The sequence below is a fragment of the Ovis canadensis genome, chromosome 2 (assembly GCF_042477335.2).
Source record: "Ovis canadensis isolate MfBH-ARS-UI-01 breed Bighorn chromosome 2, ARS-UI_OviCan_v2, whole genome shotgun sequence".
NCBI classification, from domain to species: Eukaryota; Metazoa; Chordata; class Mammalia; order Artiodactyla; family Bovidae; genus Ovis; species Ovis canadensis.
The window spans coordinates 80,219,951-80,233,036 of NC_091246.1; positions in this window are offsets into that span (position 1 = coordinate 80,219,951).

The window sequence follows — 13,086 nt, forward strand, 5'->3', positions numbered from 1 at the left end:
TATGTTAAATGTCTTCTTATGGCATTTTGCAGATTTTAGGATGCTTGTGTGAGGTTTGCCAAAATCTACAAGCATTGTTAAAAATACAATATATAAAGAAAATTATAAATGTAACTTATTATTCTGTAGACTTACTTAGGACAACTCTATTTAACCATTGGATAGTGATTTTATTTTTTAAATAAATCTAAGTTTTGTGATTTGTAAGAATATCACTATAGTAAGCAAAATTAGAAATAAATAGCAAATAGTATGATTTATATATATTTCTCTTATTCTCTGAAAAAGCAAATACTTGGAGACATAATTTTTCCATTTAATGTTTAAAAGGTTATTGTTTTTAATATTAGGTTAACAAAGATGAATTTAATGCATTCAGTTAGAAAACTCATTATTCAACACTTAGTGCTATTTCTACCATATTAGATATGCTAATTTATACAATTGACCTTATATAATTGGTTTAAAAACCTTGTATAACAGGCCAGTATATTAGTTCATTGATGGAATAAATGAAGAAACCTTAAATTGAACTAATTTCATAAAGCTCATTATTATTACAATATATGCTTCTCTTTTGGTTTTCTTTTTATCTTTACAAATATTTAAAGTTAGTACTTAAAAGAAATCAATTCTAGAAAGTATAATACAAAAGTATTTTTCAGAATCACCAAAACAAATTTAATTTCTGTCTGATTAGGTATATAGTTCATATTATTCCAGAAGAGCAAGTGAAGGAAAATCATTATTCCAGGTAAAACTGGTTTATTTCAGTCACTTCAATTAGAGCCAAAAATTCAATCGCATAAGCTTTCAGGAAAAGAAAGAACATAAATACAACGGTAATGCAGTATATATTTGCATATTAAAATTAAGGCACCATATGCAATTTTTGTGCTTCATTGCCCAACACATGCTGATGGAGAGAAAAGGAGCTAGTGAAAGACATTAACCCAGTAATAGATTTAGAAATACTGGACTGGTGACAGACTACTAGATCAATCAACTCAGCACAGCAAAAGCATTGTGTTCTAAAATAAAGTCAAGGCAATAATCATAGGCAAACCAAAATATAATATATGATTTTAGTCACAAATTTCTGTCAGATCATCGCATAAGTACTTAAGACCCTACATATGCAGAATGGAAAACATTGTCTCTTTTTCAAAAAACTTCAGTCATTTATAATGTTCTACTTTTCATAGGAGCTACTGCTTAGGGAATTTTAGCTTGGAAACACTGGAATCATAGTCAAATTTTCACTCTGGTTCATTCTTTACATTCAACTTGTTATTAATTTGCATTTTGTGCTGTGTTATGTTATGTTGTGTTATGCTATGTTATGTTATGATGATTGTTCTGTCCTCTCCTATCCTATCCCATTCCATCCTATCTTATTTTAGTCTATTTTATTTCAAGTATATGTTTTAAACCAGCTATTCCTGAGAGACGGGAATATCAGACCACCTGAACTGCCTCTTGAGAAATCTGTATACAGGTCAGGAAGCAACAGTTAGAACTGGACATGGAACAACAGACTGGTTCCAAATAGGAAAAGGAGTACGTCAAGGCTGTATATTGTCACCCTGCTTATCTAACTTATATGCAGAGTACATCATGAGTAACGCTGGACTGGAAGAAACACAAGCTGGAATCCAGATTGCCGGGAGAAATATCAATAACCTCAGATATGCAGATGACACCACCTTTATGGAAGAAAGTGAAGAGGAGCTAAAAAGCGTCTTGATGAAAGTGAAAGTGGAGAGTGAAAAAGTTGGCTTAAAGCTCAACATTCAGAAAACTAAGATCATGGCAACTGGTCCCATCACTTCATGGCAAATAGATGGGGAAACAGTGGAAAGAGTGTCAGACTTTATTTTGGGGGGGCTTCAAAATCACTGGAGATGGTGACTGCAGCCATGAAATTAAAAGATGCTTACTCCTTGGATGAAAAGCTATGACCAACCTAGATAGCATATTCAAAAGCAGAGACATTACTTTGCCGACCAAGGTCCATCTAGTCAAGGCTATGGTTTTTCCTGTGGTCATGTAGGGATGTGACAGTTGGACTGTGAAGAAGGCTGAGCACCAAAGAACTGATACTTTTGAAGTGTGGTGTTGGAGAAGACTCTTGAAAGTCCCTTGGACTGCAAGGAGATCCAACCAGTCCATTCTGAAGGAGATCAGCCCTGGGATTTCTTCGGAAGGAATGATGCTGAAGCTGAATCTCCAGTACTTTGGCCACCTCATGCGAAGAGTTGACTCATTGGAAAAGACTCTGATGCTGAGAGGGATTGAGGGCAGGAGGAGAAGGGGACGACAGAGGATGAGATGGCTGGATGGCATCACTGACTCAATGGATGTGAATCCGAGTGAACTCTTGGAGTTGGTGATGGACAGGGAGGCCTGGTGTGCTGCGATTCATGGGGTCGCAAAGAGTCGAACTCGACTGAGTGACTGAAATGAACTAAACTGAACTGATTCCTCAGCCCTGGACTGTAAAACCGTAGTGGTTCTCGGCCTGTTAGAAACTGGGCCACGCAGTAGGAGGTGAGTGGCAGACTAGTGAGCAAAGCTTCATCTGCTGCTCCACATCACTCCCCATTGCTGCCATTATTGCCTGAACCATTTCACCTCACCTGTACCACCATCCCCATCCCTGGAAATATTGTCTTCCACAAACTCTGTTTCTGGTGACAAAAAGGCTAGGGACTGCTGCTTTAAACTATCATCCTTTCTTTCTCACTTTCATGATTCTATTTCTAATGTGCTTTAAATTTTAACTATGAATTATAATATTGCTTAAAAATATATTTTTGTCCAGGCAATCCTTATATTTGCTTTCTGAAATACTTCTTAACACAAACTTAGTTATTTGTGGGACTTTCAAGTCTTCTGCCAAGACACTGAGCTACCTTTGTGGATTCAATTGTTTCTATTGAGCTCATTCAAACCCCTCCAGCCACAATGTATTACTTCCTACCTCTTGAAAATGGCAACTTCTGTCTTATCTTATTTTTTTGATTTATGTTTTGTTTGTCTATCATGCTAAGGTATTCTTTATGAACATCCAGAATGTTTGATGAAGAATTGATTTCTTTAACAGGTGTTGCTCACGGTTTCTAAAATCCATGCATACTTTCTGAGTTTTAACTGACATATACCCTGCCTGCTAGAAACTCTCTTTCTTAACTTCTTTGAAGATTAGCGTGCCACATGACTAAGTTCTAGCTAAAAGGATGTGAACAGAAAAAAAAAGTATGCAGTTTCAGTGTCATGTCTTTAATTTTTTTTTATTTTAGTTTTTATTTTATTTTACTTTACAATACTGTATTGGTTTTGCCATACATTGACATGTATCCACCACAGGTGTACATGAGTTCCCAAACATTAACCCCCCTCCCACCTCCCACCCCATATCATCTCTCTGGATCATCCCTGTGCACCAGCACCAAGCATCCTGTATCCTGCATCATCATGTCTTTAAAATAAAACTACTTGCTCTCTGTATCTTTCCACTTACAACAGTGAAAACTCTAGATGTTATGGTGATGTCAGTTTTAACCATGTGATTAAATAAGTTTTCTTGGTAATAGCAGACTTACAAGATAGATAATATCTTGGTCTAGTTGTTACTGCTTATACTGACCTGAATTTCATCTCTAGATAGTTTGGCTATTACTGTTAAAGTTACAGAATAATGATATTACTTATTAAAGTTGTGTGAAGAGAATAAATATCTTGTTTAGACACTATAGGTTGAAATCTATTTATTCCATCATATGAGTGATTCTCAAGACTGTCTTTTTCTTTCCTTTTCCTTTTTACTTTTTTTGGTGTGTATAATGTTGGAATATCCAAGAAGTAATAGTAAATTTACCATAGACTTGTCTATCAGTGAAACTAAGCCATGTCCTGTGGGGCTACCCAAGACAGGTGGGCATGGTAGAGAGATCTGACGCTGGGATGGAAGAAGCACAAGCTGGAATCAAGATTGCCGGAAGAAATATCGATAACCTCAGATATGCAGATGACACCACTCTTATGGCAGAAAGTGAAGAGGAGCTAAAAAGCCTCTTGATGAAAATGAAAGTGGAGAGTGAAAAGGTTGGCTTAAAGCTCAACATTCAGAAAACTGAGATCATGGCATCTGGTCCCATCACTTCATGAGAAATAGATGGGAAAACAGTGTCAGACTTTATTTTTGGGGGCTCCACAATCACTGCAGATAGTGACTGCAGCCATGAAATTAAAAGACGCTTACTCCTTGGAAGAAAAGCTATGACCAACCTAGACAGCATATTGAAAAACAGAGACATTACTTTGCCAACTAAGTTCTGTCTAGTCAAGGCTATGGTTTTTGCAGTGGTCATGTATGGATGTGAGAATTGGGTTGTGAAGAAAGCTGAGCACCAAAGAATTGATGCTTTTGAAGTGTGGTGTTGGAGAAGACTCTTGAGAGTCCCTTGGACTGCAAAGAGATCCAACCAGTCCATTCTGAAGATCAGCCCTGGGATTTCTTTGGAAGGAATGATGCTGAAGCTGAATCTCCAGTACTTTGGCCACCTCATGCGAAGAGTTGACTCATTGGAAAAGACTCTGATGCTGGGAGGGATTGGGAGCAGGAGGAGAAGGTGGATGACAGAGGATGAGATAGCTGGATGGCATCACTGACTCGATGGATGTGAATCTGAGTGAACTCTGGAAGTTGGTGATGGACAGGGAGGCCTGGCGTGCTGCGATTCATGGGGTCACAAAAGTCGGACATGACTGAGCAACTGAATTGAACTGAATAGTAAATTTTAAGGTCACAAGGCAGAAAACTTTTGCGTTCTTTATCATTGATTTGGTCTCGTTTTTACATTTTCTAATGACAGTTCTAGGTTTTAGTGTATGATATTATTCTAGCAGTTGTTTATTGCTGCATAATAAATTGTCCAAAGATTAGACTTTTATAGCCACACACTTATTACTTTACAATACTCATGGGTCAGGAATCTGCATGTGGTTTGATGGGTCCTCAGACAAGGACTCTTACAAGCCTGCAATCAAAGTGTTATCCAGGATAGTTATATCAATATTTTATATGATCTAGGATCCTTTTAATATTTGATGTTGATAATAACCACTTGCACTCATTGGATGGTTGTTGACAGCACCTAATTCTTTTCAAGTTGTTGGGTTGGAGACTTTAGTTACCTGCTGGCTATTTTCCAGAGCCTGTCATCAATTCATTATAGAATTATAGTATGAACAAGGTAACCTGCTTCCCTGGTGGTTCAGAGGTAAAGAATCTGCCTGCAATGCAGGAGATGCAGGTTCCATCCCTGGGTTTGAAGAGTCCCTGGAGAAGGAAATGGCAATCTACTCCAGTATTCTTTCCTGGGAAATCCCATGAATGGAGGAGCTTGGTGAGATATAGTCCTTGGGATTGCAAAAGAGTCTAACATGTCTTAACTACTAAACAACAAAATGAGGCATCTAAAACATGGCAGTTGGCTTCATCAATTTGAGCAAGTAGCAGTGGACAATGGAAAGAAAACAAGTGTGAGTAAGAAAAAAGTTGTAAGGATTTATAACTTAATCTTGGAAAGAAACTCCATCACATTGGAATATTCTGTTTGCTAGAAGCAAATTATTAGACCCAGCCCACACTTGAAGGGAAACAATTATAAAAAGGTTTAATTACAAGGAAGTGTACTTATTTGAAAGTCATTTAGGAAGCTGCCTAAGAATGATTTTCTGAAATATTTCTTGAATCTCAGGATTCCTTTGCCTCCTTCCCATTAATTTTATTTTCTTATATCCCAGGGAAGGGGAAATGGCCACTCTGAGTAATTATGATGAAAAAAGACTATGTTAGTTGTTGAGTCATGTCTGACTCTTTGTGATCCCATAGGTTGTAGTCTACCAGGCTCCTCTGTCCATGGAATGCTCCTGGCAAGAATAATGGAATGAGTAGCCATTCCCTTTTCTAGGGAAACTTCCCAACTCAGGGACTGAACCCAGGTCTCCTGCATTACAGGCAGATTCTTTACCATCTGAGCCTATATACAGTGTTCTAATTCTAAAAAGTTCAAACTTATGAATTAAATTTATTAATAAAAATATAACAGACATAAATTTACTTTGATTCTGTATCACAATTAAGCAGCAATTGTATTCCTATAAAAAATCAGGAGCTCTGTTTCTCCAGCCTACTTTGGAGGAATAAATGCTTCAATATCATATTATTATTGGCTACACTTAGTTTTCTGCTCTCCCTAAAGATATAGTTTTCAAACAATGGTCTATCAATCTTAAGTTAATATTTATTATTTTTATAAATTTTGCTTAGTGAAAATCCATATTTAAGAAAAGTATAAAAACAAATTTTAAAAATGATGCACAATAAAAATGTACCTTCATAATTGTATAAATAGATTTTAGATTTTTTTTTTAAAGTAGGTATATAAAGACAAAGAAACGTTTCTATTTTCCTATAAGGTTCAGAATATATTTAGACAGATAAAAATTATTACCATATTCTAACATATATATATATATATATATATATATATATATATATGTATGTATGTAACCTAGAAAAATGGTATGGAAGAATTTGTTTATAGGGCAACAGTAGAGAAACAGACATAGAGAATAGACTTAATGACATGAGGAGAGGGAAGGAGAGGGTGAGATGTATGGAAAGAGGAACATGAAAACTTACATTACCGTATGTAAAATAGATAGCCAACAGGAACTTGCTGTATGGCTCAAGAAACTCAAACAGGGGCTCTGTATCAACCTAGAGGGGTGGGATGGGGAGGGAGATGGGAGGGAGTTTCAAAAGGGGGGGGGATATATGTACACCTATGGCTGACAGAATGTGGTCCACTGGAGAAGGGAAAGGCAAACCACTTCAGTATTCTTGCCTTGAGAACCCCATGAACAGTAGGAATAGGCAAAATGATAGGATACTGAGAGAAGAACTCCCCAGGCCAGTAGGTGCCCAATATGCTACTGCAGATCAGTGGAGAAATAACTCTAGAAAAAATGAAGGGATGGAGCCAAAGCAAAACAATACCCAGCTGTGGATGTGACTGGTGATAGAAGCAAGGTCCGATGCTGTAAAGAGCAATATTGCATAAGAACCTGGAATGTCAGGTCCATGAATCAAGGCAAATTGGAAGTGGTCAAACAAGAGATGGCAAGAGTGAATGTTGACATTCTAGGAATCAGCGAACTAAAATGGACTGGAATGGGTGAATCTAACTTAGATGACCGTTATATCTACTACTGCAGGCAGGAATCCCTCAGAAGAAATGGAGTAGCCATCATGGTCAACAAAGAGTCCATAATGCAGTACTTGGATGCGATCTCAAAAATGACAGAATGATCTCTGTTCATCTCCAAGGCAAACCATTCAATATCACGGTAATCCAAGTCTATGACCCAGCCAGTAACACTGAAGAAGCTGAAGTTGAACGGTTTTATGAAGACCCACAAGACCTTTTAGAACTAACACCCAAAAAAGATGTCCTTTTCATTATAGGGGACTGGAATGCAGAAGTAGGAAGTCAAGAAACACCTGGAGTAACAGGCAAATTTTGCCTTGCAATGTGGAATGAAGCAGAGCAAAGACTAATAGAGTTTTGCCAAGAAAATGCACTGGTCATAACAAACACCCCCTTCCAACAACACAAGAGAAGACTCTACACATGGACATCACCAGATGGTCAACACTGAAATCAGATTGATTATACTCTTTGCAGTTAAAGATGGAGAAGATCTATATAGTCAGCAAAAACAAGACCAGGAGCTGACTGTGGCTCAGATCAAGAACTCCTTATTACCAAATTCAGACTTAAATTGAAGAAAGTAGGGAAAACCACTAGACCATTCAGGTATGACCTAAATCAAATCCCTTATGATTATACAGTGGGAGTGACAAATAGATTTAAGGGCCTAGATCTGATAGATAGAGTGCCTGATGAACTATGGAATGAGGTTCATGACATTGTACAGGAGACAGGGATCAAGACAATCCCCGTGGAAAAGAAATGCGATAAAAGCAAAATGGCTGTTTGGGGAGAGCTTATAAAGAGCTTTGAAAAGAAGAGAAGCAAAAAGCGAACAAGAAAAGGAATGAATAAACATCTGAATGGAGAATTCCAAAGAATAGCAAGAAGAGATAAGGAAGCCTTCTTCAGTGATCATTGCAAAGAAATAGAGGAAAACAACAGAATGGGAAAGACTAGAGATCTCTTCAAGAAAATTAGAGATACCAAGGGAACATTTCCTGCAAAAATGGGCTTTATAAAGGACAGAAATGGTACGGACTTAACAGAAGCAGAAGATATTAAGAAGAGGTGGCAAGAATACACAGAAGAACTGTACATAAAAGATCTTCATGACCCGGATAATCACGATGGTGTGATCACTCATCTAGAGCCAGACATTCTGGAATGTGAACTCAAGTGGGCCTTAGAAAACATCACTAAGAACAAAGCTAGTGGAGGTGATGGAATTCCAGTTGAGCTATTTCAAATCCTGAAAGATGATGCTGTGAAAGTGCTGCACTCAATATGCCAGCAAATTTGAAAAACTCAGCAGTGGCCACAGGACTGAAAAAGGTCAGTTTTCATTCCAATCCCAAAGGAAGGCAAGGTAAAGAATGCTCAAACTACCGCACAATTGCACTAATCTCACATGCTAGTAAAGTAATGCTCAAAATTCTCCAAGCCAGGCTTCAGCAATATGTGAACCGTGAACTCCCTGATGTTCAAGCTGGTTTTAGAAAAGGCAGAGGAAAGAGAGATCAAATTGCCAACATCCGCTGGATCATGGAAAAAGCAACAGAGTTCCAGAAAAAGATCTACTTCGGCTTTCTTGACTATGCCAAAGCCTTTGACTGTGTGGATCATAATAAACTGTGGAAAATTCTGAGAGAGATGGGAATCCCAGACCACCTGACCTGCCTCTTGAGAAATCTGTATGCAGGTCAGGAATCAGCAGTTAGAACTGGACATGGAACAACAGACTTGTTCCAAATAGGAAAAGGAGTACGTCAAGCTGTATATTGTCACCCTGCTTATTTAACTTACATGCAGAGTACATCATGAGAAATGCTGGACTGGAAGAAACACAGGCTGGAATCAAGATTGCCAGGAGAAATATCAATAACCTCAGATATGCAGATAACACCACCTTTATGGCAGAAAGTGAAGAGGAACTAAAAAGCCTATTGATGAAAGTGAAAGAAGAGAGTGAAAAAGTTGGCTGAAAGCTCAACATTCAGAAAAGGAAGATCATGGCATCTGGTCCCATCACTTCATGGGAAATAGATGGGGAAACAGTAGAAACAGTGTCAGACTTTATTTTGACGGTTCCAAAATTGCTGCAGATGGTGACTGCAGTCATGAAATTTAAAGACACTTACTCCTTGGAAGAAAAGTTATGACCAACCTGGACAGCATATTGAAAAGCAGAGACATTACTTTGCCAATTGAGGTCCGTCTAGTCAAGGCTATGGTTTTTCCAGTGGTCATGTATGCATGTGAGAGTTGGACTGTGAAGAAGGCTGAATGCAGCAGAATTGATGCTTTTGAACTGTGGTGCTGGAGAAGACTCTTGAGTCCCTTGGACTGCAAGGAGATCCAACCAGTCCATTCTGAAGGAGATCATCCCTGGGATTTCTTTTGAAGGACTGATGCTAACGCTGAAACTCCAATACTTTGGCCACCTCGTGCTAACAGTTGAGTCATTGGAAAAGACTTTGATGCTGGGAGGGATTGGGGGCAGGAGGAGGAGGGGACGACCAAGGATGAGATTGCTGGATGGCATCACTGACTCGATGAACGTGATTGAGTGAACTCTGGGAGCTGATGATGGACAGGGAGGCCTGGCGTGCTGCGATTCATGGGGTCGCATATCAGACACGACTGAGCGCCTGAATTGAACTGAACTGAACTGACAGCTGATTCATGCTGAGGTTTTACAGAAAACAACAGAATTCCCTGAATCATTTATCCTTCAAAAAAATATAAAAATTTTTTAAGAAATATGTATATTAGATATAAGAAAAGTTACATGAATATATCTACTCATAAACAAAAACATTCAATTACTTAACCAATCCTAAGATATTTCTGTAGGCCCCTTGATTTCTCTCATTTCATTTCTTTCTCTTTCCTTTGTTTACTTTCTCTTCTTATTCTGTACAACGTTTGGCAATGTTATCCACTCCATATATTCAATTCAGAATGTATTCATGCAACAAAATCATTTTTTCAGCTCTTTGAATCTCTATCCAGTTTTGATGTTTGATTCTGCTTCAACTTTTCCTATCTGTTGCTTGCCTGAATTTCTTATATATGGTGTCCTGAAGGGAAAGTTGTACCTATATGGTGTTGTCTCATCAACACTTAAAGATCACCTGGTCTTGAGTACAAAAAGTAAAAAAAAAAAAAAAAAAAAAAAAACTGGACTGTATATTGATCTTACTACTTCCAATGATGACTTTATTTCTTCCGTTTTCTTTATAAACAAACTTCTGCATCAAGCAGTTCCAATATGTTACATCCATGTTCTCAACCTCTACTTACTCTTTAACCTCTCTAATCTAGTTTTCATTCATATCACACCACTGAAAATTCTCCCCCACAGATTATCAATAGGCTCTGTTTTATTAATTTTCCAAGAATGTAGGTGCTGTTTCTGATTTTTCTGTGTTCTTTCAGTGGACTGTTAACCACTGCTTTCTTTTGAATTACTCTTCCCTATCTCTTCATGGGAAATAGATGGGGAAACAGTGGAAAAAATGTCAGACTGTATTTTTGGGGGCTCTAAAATCACTGCAGATGGTGACTGCAGCCATGAAATTAAAAGACGCTTATTCCTTGGAAGAAAAGTTATGATCAACCTAGATAGCATTTTCAAAAGCAGAGACATTACTTTGCCAACAAAGGTCTGTCTAGTCAAGGCTATGGTTTTTGCCGTGGTCATGTATGGATGTGAGAGTTGGACTGTGAAGAAAGCTGAGCACTGAAGAATTGATGCTTTTGAGCTGTGGTGTTGGAGAAGACTCTTGAGAGTCCCTTGGACTGCAAGGAGATCCAACCAATCCATTCTGAAGGAGATCAGCCCTGGGATTTCTTTGAAAGGAATGATGCTGAAGCTGAAGCTTCAGTACTTTGGCCACCTCATGCAAAGAGTTGACTCATTGGAAAAGACTCTGATGCTGGGAGGGATTGGGGGCACGAGGAGAAAGGGATGACAGAGGATGAGATGGCTGGATGGCATCACGGACTCGATGGACGTGAGTCTGAGTGAACTCTGGGAATTTGTGAAGGACAGGAAGGCCTGGTGTGCTGTCATGGGGCCGCAAAGAGTCGGACATGACTGACTGACTGAACTGAACTGAACTGAACATTTTCTTAGTGTTTCCCAGGTGGTGCTAGTGGTAAAGAACCTGCCTGCCAAAGCAGGAGACATAAGAGATGCAGGTTCAATCCTGGGTTGAGAAGTTCCCCTGAAGGAGGAAGTGGCAACCCACTCCACCATTCTTACCTGAAGAATCCCATGGATAGAGGAGCCTGCCAGGCTATAGTTCATAGGGTCTCAAAGAGTCAGATACAACTGAAGCAACTTAGCAATAATATCTTGGTTTCATGAAAATCAGAAAATATGTCCCATTCCTCTCTCTCCAGCTCCCTGTCCTTTCGACTCTAGTGAGTTAGCACTCACACACACTTTCTTATTCCTGTCCTTAATTTCTGTTCACATGCTAGGCACATCCTCATCCTTCTCTGCTCTGACCTAAGTTTTTGAAGCTCTAATGTCTGCTTATATTTCACCAGTGGATGTCAGAGTATTCATCACATAACTTCAGAAGAAGTGAGGAAGAACAAATTAACAACATGCTCAGAAAATGGTGTCCCTGGAAATCACTCTGCTAACACTGTACTATTTCTCAATTGGTTATCAGGTCTAAGTCTGAATTGTAATTTTAAAATATTTTAAAGAATCTTCAAGCTTCTCTCTACTTACCAACCTTATTTCACCTGGAAACTAACAAAAAGAATTTACTAGTAATAAATTTCTAGACTGTTGAATGCCAACATGACTGGTCCCCTTCCTTCTCCACTTAACACATGTCTAAAAATCCACTACCAATTTTAAACCCACTATAATTTTCCACGAACATAGTGCCCTATAGCACTATTTTTTATGCAAAAACTTTTGGCTACAAAAGAAAAGACTGCAGTGCTTTCCCCTGTCTTGGATGAGACTAGAGGTAAAGTATCAGGATAGCAGATTCTGTCTGAGTTTACGAGAGGCACATAGTTTCATTCTCTCAGACTCAATATTTCTAAAACTAGGTATTTTCACTAAAGATATATTCCCAAAGGAAAATATATATTGCAAACATATTTATTATGGTGTGGTATAGTATAGACAATTTGAAGCCAGATTGAACATCTGGAAACTGGATTATTATTCCTTAAATAGTCATATATCAAATTAATAAAATATTCCTAGCTATATAAATGGTCATTGTAAAGACTTATAAGATCCCAGATAATTATGGGTGAAATAAAAAGTTTAATGAAATAATGTACTACCCCAATTAAAGTAGGAAGGTGTCTAAAAATTAATTATGGGTACAGCTAATATCTTACAAATCTGTAAATGTTTTATATTAAATCACTATTATAATCGACATATTGTACATTATGAGTAAAAATAGAAAGAAATATTAGATATTAGAAAGATGAATATTGAAGATGAAACTAAAGTTTTGCCATTAGGAGCTTCTTTCTTGGGAGCTCCTAATTATTATGTATTTGTTTATTATTGAAACCTCAAAAAGAGCATAACTGAACAGGGGATTATTTATAAAGGGCTACCAAAACAATGGAGATAAAAATATGTGGTTTAAAGTCAGGAAAAATTAGAGATCCTGATATGGGAATAGATGTGGAAACAGTGTCAGACTTTGTTTTTTGGGCTCCAAAATCACTGCAGATGGTAACTGCAGCCATGAAATTAAAAGACACTTACTCCTTGGAAGAAAAGTTATGATCAACCTAGATAGCATAT